The sequence below is a fragment of the Artemia sp. Qi Xiang Cuo genome, chromosome 2, assembly GCF_049724085.1.
Source record: "Artemia sp. Qi Xiang Cuo chromosome 2, ASM4972408v1, whole genome shotgun sequence".
Lineage (NCBI taxonomy): Eukaryota > Metazoa > Arthropoda > Branchiopoda > Anostraca > Artemiidae > Artemia > Artemia sp. Qi Xiang Cuo.
Window position 1 is genome coordinate 15,970,561 of NC_142795.1, and position 14,675 is coordinate 15,985,235.

Below are 14,675 nucleotides of genomic sequence, written 5' to 3' on the forward strand. Positions count from 1 at the left end.
AAAGTACTAATTTTTTCTAGCCAAAATATTCCCATTCTCTGCTCCTTCAAGACCTGTTCAAGGGCTTCTCAAATTCCCGTGCTTAGATTAGGGGTATTTGAAATTTGTTATGCAACAATTGGAAAGATTTGCTTAATCTCTTATTATATACTTGAATAGTTCTACAATAAACATAAGCAAGGTATCAACTGTAGAAAATTTGGTGAACGGTAGGGGGACAGATGGCTAGTCAAAGCTTCCGAATAACAGCTGCAGTTTTGTGCAACTAAGTTGTCATTTGAAACCCCTTTTAAGGCAGCAAAACTCAGTTGGGTAGTGCCAGTAAACTATTCATTTTTTGAAAGGTAGCCCTAAACCCATTGTTTAAATTACTCAAATGTCCAAACCCAAGTCAAATAAAGCTATCTGTCAATTTCAGATGACATTTCCGAAAACCAATTACAACGTCTGAAGCAGAAATTTAAGGTGATTTGATGATTTTTTGAAAAGGTGTTTGTGTTAGTAGTTTTATTCAAGGAATACATTTAGACTGGAATACATTTGACCGCAGGATTTTAACCGAAAACAAAAGACTCCTAGTAGAACGCCATCAGAGGGGAGGGGTAAGCAAATGAGTATCACCAGGACTTTTCCCATGGAGAGGGGGAGTGGGAAATGCTATGGTGATCTTTCTTTTTACCAATATGTTTATGAGAAAACTTATGTGAATTCTATGTGAATTTAGAGCCTCAATAAGCTGTTGAAGATGATCCCATACCCATTGACTTGACCATCAAAGTAATAGAAAGACATATTGACACCTAGGGATGAATAAATTCAATTGTCCTGTGAATGAATCCTATTGTTTCAGCTACTAGATAGAGTAAAACTGTAGAACCAAGTTATGTACAAAATTTACATGGTCCAAGTTGCATAATACCAAGACTACACACAAAAATAAACATAACAATAAAATATAAGGGAAAATATTTGAATGTTTTTTTTCAACTTATCATTCGAATAAGGGGGTATACCCTTCCCTCCTAAATCACCCAGTTGAAAATAAGTAAATACCTTGTTATAATGTATTTTCATAAAAATGAACTTTTACAAGTTTTGAGCTTATGTGATATTAAATTTAAAAAAACAAGTATTTTTAACTGTAATTAAGGAACAACATTAAAAGTAAAAACGAACAGAAAGTATTTCGTGGTTGAGGGGGTTTCCTTCCTCCTCAATACCTTGCTCTTTATGCTAAAGTCTTTAGGACTTTTAAAAAAGATTCCTATTCTAATTAAACAGCCCTTGTGTTTAAGGTGCCGTTCTTAAAAATCGGACAAACAATCAAACTTTTGTGTAAAGAGCAAGGTACTGAGGAGGGGGCGTCCCATTCATATAAAAATTTATGTTTTTTTTTATTTTATTTTTTATATTTTAATGTTGCTCCTTTCTTTCGTTTAAATTTTTTATTATCTGATTTCTGATCCTCTTCAAATAATGCCGGTAAATCTAGCTCATCCTCCATAAGAAATTCCCTCTCCTCACGGGAGACTCCTCCGTGGAAATTTCCTCTCACGTAAAATGCCCCCTCCCCCCGTCAAATTCTCTCTGGACAATTCCATCTTCGCTGAAAACCCTCTCACCCCGTAAATTTTCTTGCGGACGGTTCAGTCCGAAAAATTCTCCTTAGCATACTTTCATTTGAAAGACTTTAATTTATAATCGTTTCACCAATCACTCCCGAAATCCCCCTTTCCGCGGAATTGTTTGGATTTCACTTTCCCGGAAATCCAAACACGCTGAAAAAAGCCCCCGAAACATGTCCGCTTGCAAAATTCATTTGGCAAAGAGAAAGTAAGACAAAAAAAAAGAAAAAAAAATGGATAGGAATTCTGTCCAATCCCCACAGTGTAAAATTTCCGCCGGAAAGTTCACCCCCAGAAATTTCCTTCTCCTCGGAAAAATGTCTGTATACTTCCCAATAGCAAGTACTATACGTACAAATGGGCAAATTTTATAACTTACAGGCCTCTTCCAAACAGCTGTAGGGGGTCATGTTACCCTTAAAGGCATAGCTGTGGATCTTTCAACAATGCTGAACAAAATGTCTGTCTAAAAATTTTGATTGGACGACTTTTGGGGGGAAAAGGGGAGTGGGCTGGTTGCCCTACAATCTTTTTGTTCACTTAAAAAGAGCACTAGAACATTTAATTTACATTCGGTTGCATCCCCTCGCGATTTTCTAGGACCATTATTTCTATACGATTACCCCTGCAGAATCGGAATTTCAAACACGCTGAAAATAGCCCCCGGACCATTCTCCCGGAACATCTCCGCATGCAAAATTTATTTGGCAAAGAGAAAGTGAGACAAATAAAAATAATTTCGTATTGGAACTCTGTCAAGTCCCTCCAGTGTAAAATGTCCACAGGAATGTTCACCCTCATAAATTTCAGTCCCCACGAAAAAAAGTCTGAATGCTTCCCAATAACAGATACTATACTTAAGCAATGGTCAAATTTTATAGCTTACAGGCCTCTCCCAACGGGTTGTGAGGGGGGGGGAGGGTCATGCTACCCCTAAAAGCATAACTGTTGGATCTTTCAACTATGCTGAACAAAATAAAGATCTCAAAATTTTGTTCGAACGACTTTGGGGGAATAAAAGGAGAGTGATAGGGGGGCTAGTCACCCTCCAATCTTTTGGGTCACTTAAAAAGGTCACTGGAACTTTTAATTCCCGTTCGATTGCATCCTCTCCCGATCTTCTAGGACCAATATTTCGATACGCTTACCCCTGGAATAAAATACAAATAAATAAATACGCATCCGTCCGTGATGGATGCGCATTCTTCTGGCAAAAATGCAAAATTCCACAATTGTTTTATGTAGGAGCTTGAAACCTCTACAATAGGCTTCTCTTATAAGCTGAATCAGATGGTGTGTATTTTCATTAAGACTCCTTTACTTTTAGGAGGTTTTTCCCTCCTTTTTCGAAAATCAGCAAATTTACTCAGGCTCTTAACTTTTAATTGGTAACACTAAACTTGATGAACCTTATACATTTGGAATCAGCATAATAAGCTGTTTCTTTTGAGGTATCTATTGATATCTAAATTTATATGTTCTCTAATTCTTTAAAAAAATATTCTTAAAAATATTTATACTATATATATATATATATATATATATATATATATATATATATATATATATATATATATATATATATATATATATATATATATATATATATATATATATATGAAGCTACTGAAAATGTAATTGGTGAAGAAAAGCAGAAATTTTTATCAGCAGCCGTAGATATTGAATTTCGTTGGACAGGGCAGAATGAAGGACTCAATCAGAACTGGCCTGACGTAAAACGTGACCAGGGGGAGAGGTGGATTTTTTTAAGTACAGAATGTAGGGGTCAGATTAGGAATTTAGGCAGACACTTTAGGAAAAAAAAATTTATGACGGAAAATTGAGAATTTGCTATAAGGCACTGATCTAGAGAGGTGTAGTGTCAAGAAAAATGAGAAATTTATTATAAGGTACTGATGTAGAGAGGTGCAGTGTCGATGGAGAGGAGGCTGGTGAAGGGGCGAACTATGGTTGACCGAGGGATCAGGTGTTGTTAACGGGTTCAGAGGATCCTGGGAAAGAAGGTCTGAGCTGTTAACGGGTTCAGAGGATCCTGGGAAAGGAAGGTCTGAGCTCCCATGGGCGAAGAGAGAGGTAAGCGGCGGAGTACCGAATTTCGAAAACCCTGCAGGTTTCGTGCCATGGACATTAAGAGATGACAGGGCGGAAAAGAGTTCCGTGCCATGAAAATCAGAGAGAATAACATGGGGAGAGAGATTCATGTCTAAGAAAAGTAATCTTGCGTCTCGGCTGTTAAATATTTTTGACGGCCTGTTTCTAAAGGAAAGTGTTTCTTTATTGTTATCCGCTAGGAGGCGTTGGCAATGACAAAGGGATCCCTAGAAGAGCTAAATTAGTCTTGACAAGTGTCCTAGTAGATTCGGCAGTTAAACTGGCTCAAGATCACTTTCTCATTGGTCACATGTCTATAGCGAAGACGTTAGATCGAGTGAGCCGTATCTTTATATTTCATAGAATGAGTACAAGAAAATCGAGAGTATTAAAAGGTTATTATAGAGCCATCACTTTATAAAGCTTTGATCAGCTCTCTGTGAATTGTCTACTTCTTTGTAAAGTTGTGTAATACTTTGTAAAGTGTGACTTCTTCTCTTTGGAGTCTTATGGTAGTGTTGGCCTATTATCTGGGTTCGACCGGTGGAGGATGTCTAGAGTCTCTAACCATCACAAAGTCTATGTTTAGAGTATAAAATATTTATTTATACATATAATACAGTAAATGTACATGTGACGAGGACAGATACAGTCATCAAGGAAATGGACTTTTTGACAGATCCTTAGAATTTAATTATAGATCTAACCCGAAAAAAAAACCTACTTTCACTAAAGTTTACAATATATATACATACATATATATATATATATATATATATATATATATATATATATATATATATATATATATATATATATATATATATATATATATATATATATATATATATATATATATATATGATAGTGTGTGTGTGTATATAAGAATAACAAACAATAACCGATCTGGACTATTCTAGACGAAATAAGTAAGTAAATAATCTGACGCATATGATTGTAAAGAGTTATATTAAAACTTAAAATAAACAAATTCTTTTTCTTTAAATGAGGGGGCCATATTATAAAGCATATTATAATTATTTATATAAAACAATTCCAAACTACTCTAAACATAAGAGCGCTGAACTGTAATAAAGGCATCCTATAACAATTATAATAATCCTTCAATATTGCAATAATATAGTTATTGTAATAATTTAATTGTAATATAATGGCATAATAATTATATCCTATTATATTGCATTATAAAATAATTATAACCTACTAATGATTATGATTTCCTACTATAATTATCCCAACATTATAGGACGTAACCATTTTGCCTTAATCAACCACCTTAGGTTTATCTTTTTTCTGTGGAAATGTTCAATAAGCCTCCTTCAAAGCCCGTCCCAAAAAAGATAACCTGATATCCAAGGATCATAAAAAAAATGAACTGAAGTAAAACCAACTACCAAAACTTATGAAAAGAAACCAGCGACATGCCCAAATGTAGTTTAGAAAAAAAAATATCGGATAAACATCTCCCATGACCGGTTATCCGTTTTTGATAGAACACAAGAGCAGATGAAACGTAAACATAATTGATTAACAGAAATTTATGAAGCAAAACTGCCGACAAGTCCAAATTTAGTTTAGAAAAGAAAAACGGATAGCCATCTCCAGTGACTGGTTTTCCGTTTTTGGTGATACAAAAGGGTATTAGCTGTCAATCAAACATGAATATCCATCTCCCCCATGGTTTTTTCTCACCCAAAAATAGAATTGATAGACTTCTACCCATTGTGACCAGTTGAAGCAGAAAATTTTGATATTTCTGCTTATATACTATACCAATTCTATAATAGTTAAAGCTACCCGATCTTGTGAATAGGTTTTGGGTAGCTTATCCAAACCATTGTTGACGACCTCTTTGAAGTGATCAAGTGTGAAATAAGAGCTGGGGGTTTAGTCATGAAAATAGATTTTGCCGCGTATTTGAAAACAAGGCATATAATAGAGCAATGTTTGCCTAAACTAGAATGGCCAACAGATGGAATGGCCCAGTGCCGGCTGTTCAAGCCTTTTTTTTCTATATTTTGTGTTAAAGCAAACACAAATAATCGGTTGTGAACTACGATTAAATAATTTTGTTTTCAAATAAAATGTGTTAGCTCATTCATGTCTAAATATAAGAAGCGTTCAACATGGTATCATGAGTAGAAGATTTCCTTTGGAGGTTGGCCTAGAAGGAAAGCAGCCATCTTATACATAAAAACTCATAAGTTTCTATACAAATAGATATATGACGAAAAAAAAAAGTCAGGTTTTCGTATAGGCCTAGTTTTCACCTATTTCCTAGAAATGCTTTTAGCTATGGGCTATGGCCCTCTACTCACACCTCGAAAAGCTGTAATGGCTTGAAAAAATACATTATAGCTCAATAAGGAAACATTCGGGCTATGTGGAAAATAGAAACACAAAAGCTTTCATAAGAAACCAGAGTGATGTATGACGATACTATAGCAAAGCTAAGTCATTTAGAGACAGAGTTATAACCCCTAAGATTCGAAGGCTCAGAAATGTGAGTAAAACAGAAAATAAAATTAAAATGCGAAAATAAAGTGGGGTTTCCTTGCTTTTTCCATTAGAAAAAAAAATTCGTGACCCCCCCCCTTGTCCGCCCAAGGAAAAATTGAATTAAGTAGGCCTATGTTTATTTCCAGTTTACGTTACCTTAATCGATGAGATATACAAAATATTTCAAGTACAAACTGTACGTCTATAACTCATCTTAGACTATCTACGAATAATTCCTTTCTTAATAGTCAAGAAAGTCATGTTGTCCGTGGGAAATTGCAGCTTTAGTCTTCCAAAATGTTGAGTAAGAAGCGAAATATTTGTTAAAAACAGGCTTTATTGCTCAAAGAAAAGACAATAATGGTCCAATTCTATAATTGGTTTACACTTTATTCCTTTGTGATACCACGGGGTTACCAAGTGGTATCACATCATCATGTATCACCAATGTATCACCAATGTATCACCAATGTGATACATTGGGTTACCACGTCTATTACTTTGTGATGTTCTTTTTCATTTGCTCCAAAGCTCATTTTCAAATAGTTGCTGAGGATAAAATCTAATTATTATTTTAATAGCTGTTAATGGTTCGTTTCTTAACATCATATTGCTGCAATATCAAGTAGCTTTCAGATGCATTTTGATTACTCGAAGGGGGTCTCTCTGCTGCAGGTGCATTCGGCGAGTGGTTATGGACTTCTTGTACATCTTGAAATTTTGTACATTTTAAAATCTTGTACATCAGGCGGCCCGTGTCAAATGTGGTGAAAGTGTACCCAGCGTAGTGGAACTGTGCCAAGCGTTGCGGGGACTTTTCTAAAGGTGGTGGAACTGTGTCATGTATGGCAGAACTGCGCGGCACACATGGCCCTCCGAGAGGTACACCGGGTGGTTTAAAGTTGGGGGACTTCAAAGTATGCGACTTTTTGCCTTTTGACAAATGTAACCATTATTATAGCTTTTCCTTATGGCACTTTTATCAACACCATAGCGATTAAGCATCGAGTAGCCTTCAAATGCTTAGAGACTACCTCAAGTGGTCCTATGCTAGCGTCTCTCGTGTATTGGCTTCGGAACTGTGGGTATATGTACTGTTATCTTGTCACTTCTCATATGGTCCTTCGTTTATCATCATACCAAATCGGCATTTAATTGTCTTTAAATGCCTGAAAGCTAGCCCACGGAGGCCATCATGGTCAGTTGCATGTGTATGCTGATCTGTGCCTCCAGCCACTGTCTCAGTTCTGCCCCCTAAGATCCAAACTTACCTCTTGTTTTAGCTTTGTTCTGCTCAGGCTTCGACTCACCTTAGATCCTATGTTAAAAAGGCACCCGAGTATACCCTGCCATTTCCTGCAATATCTTTAATTTTGCTCAGAGTTTATTTTCTGTTTTTACAATAATAAAAAATTGTATACTATCAGAACATCAAATCCATTTAATTTTAGCGATATTTTTCTTCTAGAGGGGATCGATAGAACCCTTTTTAAACTCTTTTTAAACTCAAATAAATATTAAAAGCAGTTGCACATGACTTCAATTGTATACTTCTTAGATTTCTTCGGGAACGAGGAGAGTGGGATTCAGTCAAATAAATAATGCTCATGGGGTGTAGTTTGAGCCACTTAGCTCCTCCAAATCTGGCAAATGTGAGATTATGGACGGTAAAATCAAGTAAAGACATATACTACCACGCTTACCTCAGTTTTTATATGCTTTAATCCTACTAAATCAGTAAACTTAGCTTCATCCAAAATACTTCATATCCAAGCCATTCTATTCAACATGATTCGTAAGAATAACTAATATTTTTTCTAATGTTTTGTAATGAAAACGTTTGGAGATCAATTACTGTCTCTAATCGGCTCAAATTTCGATTGTTTAATAGTTGTGTTCTGCCCATTCTAAATTTCAAGTCAAAAACATGGTATCATGGTTGCAGCAATGGATTCAATGATATATAGTTTTTTTTTGTGAGAACAAATTTTCAAGGATTTCGAAAACAGAGCCTAAATCCTCTAAAAAAATTCGTCAAATAGAAATTAAAAGAATACCATTGAAATTACTGTAATTAAATACAAATAAGTGTAGGTTTATAGCCCTGTATTGAAAGACAAGGAAAATTGCTTCGAATATTTAATAGTAATGTTCCGTCCATCGTACTCTACAAATCAAGAGCATGACATCAAATAGTTCATGGTAACGAACTGTAAGTAAGGAGTGACATGGCTCAATAGTAACCGAAACTCAAAAAAAAAATTTTGATATCAATAAATATATCAAAAGAATCGGCTTATTGTGCTGATTCCAAATATATAAGATTCATTAGGCTTAGTGTTACTTGCGACGTCATGTTATTCTAACTTCAGGGGGACTTAGCAACCTCTGTGGGCCCCCAAAAGTGGCCAGCTTAGAGTTGTTTAAGAGTCATATTTCTTCAAAGGGGTTAGCAGAGGCCTCTTCCAAAATCGAGTAAAAATAGGAAAAAGCTACTTAAAAGTGTTCAATGAGTACAGAGAGAACTTAAGTTGGAAAGTAATTTGTAGTTTTATTGCAGCACTGGGAATCTACGAGATCTTATTTTTCCAAAAATATCAACCATAGTATCAAAATCCCACGACTTCACAAGAGCCTTTTTGCTAAACATCAGCATTAGATCACTCAGTCTCTCGTCGCCCATTGGTGATTTTAAATAGGGTTTAATCAAACTTAGTGTAGAAAAGAAAATATCATTACTAGTCGTTGTGATAGGCAGAGAATTAAAGATTTGTATAATTTCCAAAACTTCGGAATACACTATTGACAGTGCCTTCAGACAGTCGACAAGTTCAAAGAGATATTTTGGCTTATTGGCTCAAGAGTCAATATACATTTTCACAAGATCCGTTTGCAAGGCCAACAGGGCTGTGTCAATGTAAGCTTCTTTGTAATACACTGTTACACTAGGTAATCGGCTAGTATCGAGAAAGTGCGGCGAATCAGCATTAAGAGTACAAGCACAGATCAGCACAGAGATTGATTCTTACAGTTGAAGAGCATTCATGAAGCAGTTTTCAAACTCAGAACATAATATGTCTATCACAAGAAAATAGTCCCTACTGAAAGCATCTTTAGTTGATTCTTTCACTTCAGCAAGATCGCTTTTCCCAGAGTCGACATTGTTGCAAAACCCTGTAGGCGAGAAGCTACATGTTATGCCTACTTTGGTCTTTCATAGGCAGTGCAACAGCACTGCCTAAGTAAAGAACGATGTTGGCACAATGTATTACTTATTTTTTTTCTTGGTTTAAGACCAGGGCACTTCGTATCGAAGGAGTTGTCATAGAAACTTCAAAAATGATCCATTCGATTGGATATTGGAGTGGCTAGTGCCCTTTTTAATAGTCGAAAGTGATTGGAGGGCAACTAGCCCCCCCCCCCCCAAGTCCATCATTCTCCCAAACACATCCAATCAAAATTTTGAGATAGCCATTTTGTTCAGCGTAGTTGATTTCCAGCTGGAAAATGTGTTTTGAGAAGGTCAATCCCCCACAACCCTCAGGGCAAGGGTTTTAAGTTATGCCCTGGGGGCATATAAGAACGATGTTGGCATAATACATAATACTGTTTGATAACACATATATGGCTACACTATTAGATTCAGTATATAAGAGAAGCCTCTTACATAAAGCTGTTCACCTAGCCTACCAGAACGATGTCACAATACCTCATGGGGGTACATCTGCGTTTAACAGCATGTATATTAATTAATTTTTAAGTATAGTGATCTCGACATCAGTTGAAACTGAACGCTGACCACTGTCATTACAAAAAAAAAAAAAAACATGATACAACAGACCGGAAATGAGCTATTCTGTGGTACAAAAGCTCTAATAAATTACCTATTGAATTTTGATAAAAGCTGTGCTATTTATATGCGGTTCAACAGAATAAACAAATAAAGAATTCGGTTCATAAATCTATAGACAAGACTTTTTCTTAAGAATAAAAATACATTGAGAGTTTTTAGAAGGAATCACTTATTGCCTATGTCGGCTAAAAATTGCCACTTATTCTGTGCCTTCAGAAGAACTATAATAACGTTTACGATCAGTGTTGCCACCACGAATTTCCAAACCAGTGGAGAATGTGCCGAAAAGCCTGTGAAATTTGTCAACAACACCTATAATCACTGACCTTCGTACTGCAGTTCACTTTTTGTCTTAGTCTTCATTAACAGATTCCGAAATCTTGAATCCAGAATTCCAAAATCCAGTCATTTTCCGACAGATCCGTAACCGTAATACCGGACTTCATTATTCCAGAATCTGGCAATTAAGACTGAAATTTTGGTACTCTGAAGCAAGAACGCTAGGACCTCATCAAACAGTTCGTGGTAACGAACTGTAAGTAAGGAGCGACCCGGCTCAATAGTAACCGAAACTCTCAAAAATAGAATTTTGATACCAATAGATACATAAAAAGAATTAACTTTTTATGCTGATTTCAAATATATAAATTCCATTAAATTTAGTCTTATCTATCAAAGGTTACGAGCCTGATAAAATTTTCCGGATTTTCAAAAAAAAAGGTGGAAAACAGCCTCTAAAAGTCAAGTGATCTCAATGAAAATCACACCCTCAGATTCAGCATATCAGAGAACCCTACTGTATAGGTTTCAAGCTCCTATCTGTAAAAATGTGGAATTTTGTATTTTTGCCAGATGAAAGATCACGGATGCGTGTTTAGGCCTATTTGCTTGTTTTTTGTTTTCTCAGGGGTGATCGTATTGACCCAGTAGTCCTAAAATATCGGGAGAGGGCTCATTTGAACGAAAATTTAAAAGTTCTAGTACCGTTTTTTAAGTGACTAAATAAATTGGAGGGCAACTAGGCCCCCCTCCATCCTCTATTTTCTCCAAAATCGTCTGATCAAAATTTTGAGATGGCCATTTTGTTCATCAGAGTTGAAAAGCCAAATAACTATGCCTTTGGGTATAACATGACCCCCCCCCACAGCTCCAGGGGAAAGGTCTTTAAGTTTAAAAATGTGCCCATTGTTTACGCATAGTATTTGTTATTGGGAAGTATGCATACATCCCAATAACAAACATGGGGGAGGAAACTTTCCAGGGAGTGAACTTACCAGGGAGTGAACTTTAACATGGGAAGGAAACTTTCCAGGGAGTGAACTAGCCAGGGGAAAATGTGCACTGGGGGAATTTGCCAGAATTCTTATGCAAAATTCTTTTTATATTTCTTGCATTCTATTTTCCGTCTAAATTTTACGCGCAGAGTGGTTAAGAGTAATTGTCCGGGGTAAATTTTCACCGAGACTGAAAAGTCTAGAGGATATTTCCGTGGGGAGGGGGTTTCTCCGTGGAGATGGGGCCAGATTTCCTGGCATTATTTAAAAAACGATAAGAAATTAAATAAAAAAAACAAGTTTTTTTAATTGAAAGTAAGGACCAACATTAAAACTTAAAACGAACAGAAATTGTTATGTATGTATTGCCCCCTCCTCAACACCTCGCTCTTTACGCTAAAGTTTTAATATTGTCCCAATTCTTTAATAATGACTCCTGAAACACAAGGGTCGTACGAAGTGCCCTGGTCTAAAGGAAAAAAAATAAAAAATAATACATTGTGCCAACATTGTTCTTATGTGCACACAGGGCATAACTTAAAACCCTTGCCCAGAAGGTTGTGGGGGAGTGACCTCCTCAAAAACATATTTTCTATCTGGAAATCATTTACGCTTAACAAAATGGCTATCTCAAAATTTTGATTGGATGTGTTTCGGGAAATGGTGGGCGTGGAAGGGGTGTTAGTTGCCTTCCAATCACTTTTGACTATTAAAAAGGGCACAAACCACTCCAAATTCTAACTGAATGTGCCCTTTTCGAAGTTACTACGACAACTTCTTCGATACGAAGTGCCCTAGTCTAAAGGAAAAAAAATAATAAATAATACATTGTGCCAACATCGGTCTTATATGCCCCAGGGGATAACTTAAAACCCTTGCCCTAAGGTTTGTGGGGGATTGACCTTCTCAAAATATATTTTCCATCTGGAAATCAACTACGCTGAACAAACTGGCTATCTCAAAATTTTGATTGGCTGTGTTTGGGGGAATGATGGACTTGGGGGTGGGGGCTAGTTGCCCTCCAATCACTTTTGACTATTAAAAAGGGCACTAGCCACTCCAATATCCAATCGAATGGACCCTTATTGAAGTTTCTACGACAACTCCTTCGATACGAAGTGCCCTGGTCTATAACCATGATAAAAAAAGTAATACATTGTGCCGACATCGTTCTTTACTTAGGCAGCGCTGTTGTGCTGCCTATGAAAGACCAAAGTAGGCATAGCAAGTAGCTTCTCGCCTACAGGGTTTTGCAACAATGTCGACTCTGGGAAAAGCGATCTTGCTGAAGTGAAAGAATCAACTAAAGATGCTTTCAGTAGGGACTATTTTCTTGTGATAGACATATTATGTTCTGAGTTTGAAAACTGCTTCATGAATGCTCTGTAAGAATCAATCTCTGTGCTGATCTGTGCTTGTACTCTTAATGCTGATTCGCCGCACTTTCTCGATACTAGCCGATTACCTAGTGTAACAGTGCATTACAAAGAAGCTTACATTGACACAACTCTTTTGGCCTCGCAAACGGATCTTGTGAGAATGTATATTGACTCTCGAGCCAATAAGCCAAAATATCTCTTTGAACTTGTCGACTGTCTGAAGGCAATGTCAATAGTGTATTCCGAAGTTTTGGAAATTATACAAATCTTTAATTCTCTGCCTATCTAATATAATGCATTCTGGGTGACCTGCTTTCCATAATTCACTGTTGTAGTTTCCATAATTTTTTTCTAAAATATTATAAGTTCATCATATTTTGGTATGACAACAGCTGATCCAAAGTTAAAAGTCCCTCACGTTTCTTTAAATTCTAAAAGTAAGCGAATTTCAAAAAAATTCAAAGAAGGTACCCTGCTCTAATATTTTGACCTAATCTGACTTTGATGACCCTCTGTGAACTTGAGTTGAATCCAATTTTTTTCTGTATGAAAAATCAACTTCTCATGATTATGGAGAGTAATTTTACTTTTATCTATTTTAATCACACTAATCAACGTATCTAACGTAGTAGACCACATTTAAAAATAGGAAAAATAATGTAGAAACCTCATGTTATAAAATATCTATTTGGCCACAATGTCTATAATGCAACTCTTTGTTTCGGCTATTTTATTTTCAGAATATATGTTTCACATTATTTTTAGCTATATTTGAGGTAGATTCTGAGTAATTGTATTATGATCAACATTTTATAGATGATAAGTAATTAAATATTTTATTCAAAATAGAGTTGTTGATACTTTATATATATAAAAATAATACTATTTTGGAATAATTAATATATTCCAATGGTTATGAATAGTCCTTTCAATTTTCAATCTACTAGCAAATAATAAAGATTTTTAACAATTTTTGGAAAGCTGATAAGACTTGAAAGACGTTAACTCTGATTTCAGTCTACAGCTTAACCAGGGTTTCTATTTTTCAGAACATATAGGGATTTTCCCTGTGTTTCCGCTTCGAGCATTTAAAAATCGTGTCCCGACGGTCAAAAAACCTGAAAATTCTTGTCAGAAGAATCGAAAGCCCTGAAATGCTTCCTGGCAGGAAATAGCTAGAACCCTGTATAACTATGTTGATTTTCCAAAGCAAATGCAATTTCTGTTCATATTTTAAAACGTAAGTGACGCTAAAAGTCAGAAAAAGGAATAAGACCTAAAGTACACGTGTCAGTCTTGAAAAAAGAAGTAGTCAGCGGTATTGGTCTCCCTTTTCAGACGCATTTTTTGTAGCTAAATCCGAACTTTTTTTCCCTTTCTGCAGTAAGCTACAATTTAAGGCAGTTTTAAAGATTCTTATTCCTTTGGTTTTTGTAATCGAACTGTGAGGAAGAACGAAATCTTATTTTCAACTAATTTCAATTTAAGCGGATTCCCTGGAATTTGAAGGACTTTTATCATTTAACAGTCATCTATACAACTTTTTAAATACATTAAACTTCTCCAAAAGTCTTATTAGCAATAAGCAAATTCCAAAGAAATTAAATGAATATAGTCCATCATCAACATTAAAACAGGAAGAAGAAGAAGAAGAAACAGGTGAAGATTTTTTTAGAGTTTCAACTAGCCCACTCTTAGCACGAATTGCTTCTTATTTACAGTTCGTGACCACTAGCCGATTGGAGATCCTTTTTTTTCTAATCACAGCACTTCGAGAACGAAAGAGCTCATTTAATTGTATTTGCTTTAAGTTCGACAATTCGCTGTTAAAAGGGAATATCATTCGAATGGGAATTAAAAGTTCTAGCACCCTTTTTATTGATTAATTAACAAAACTTTTTCCACAAAATAA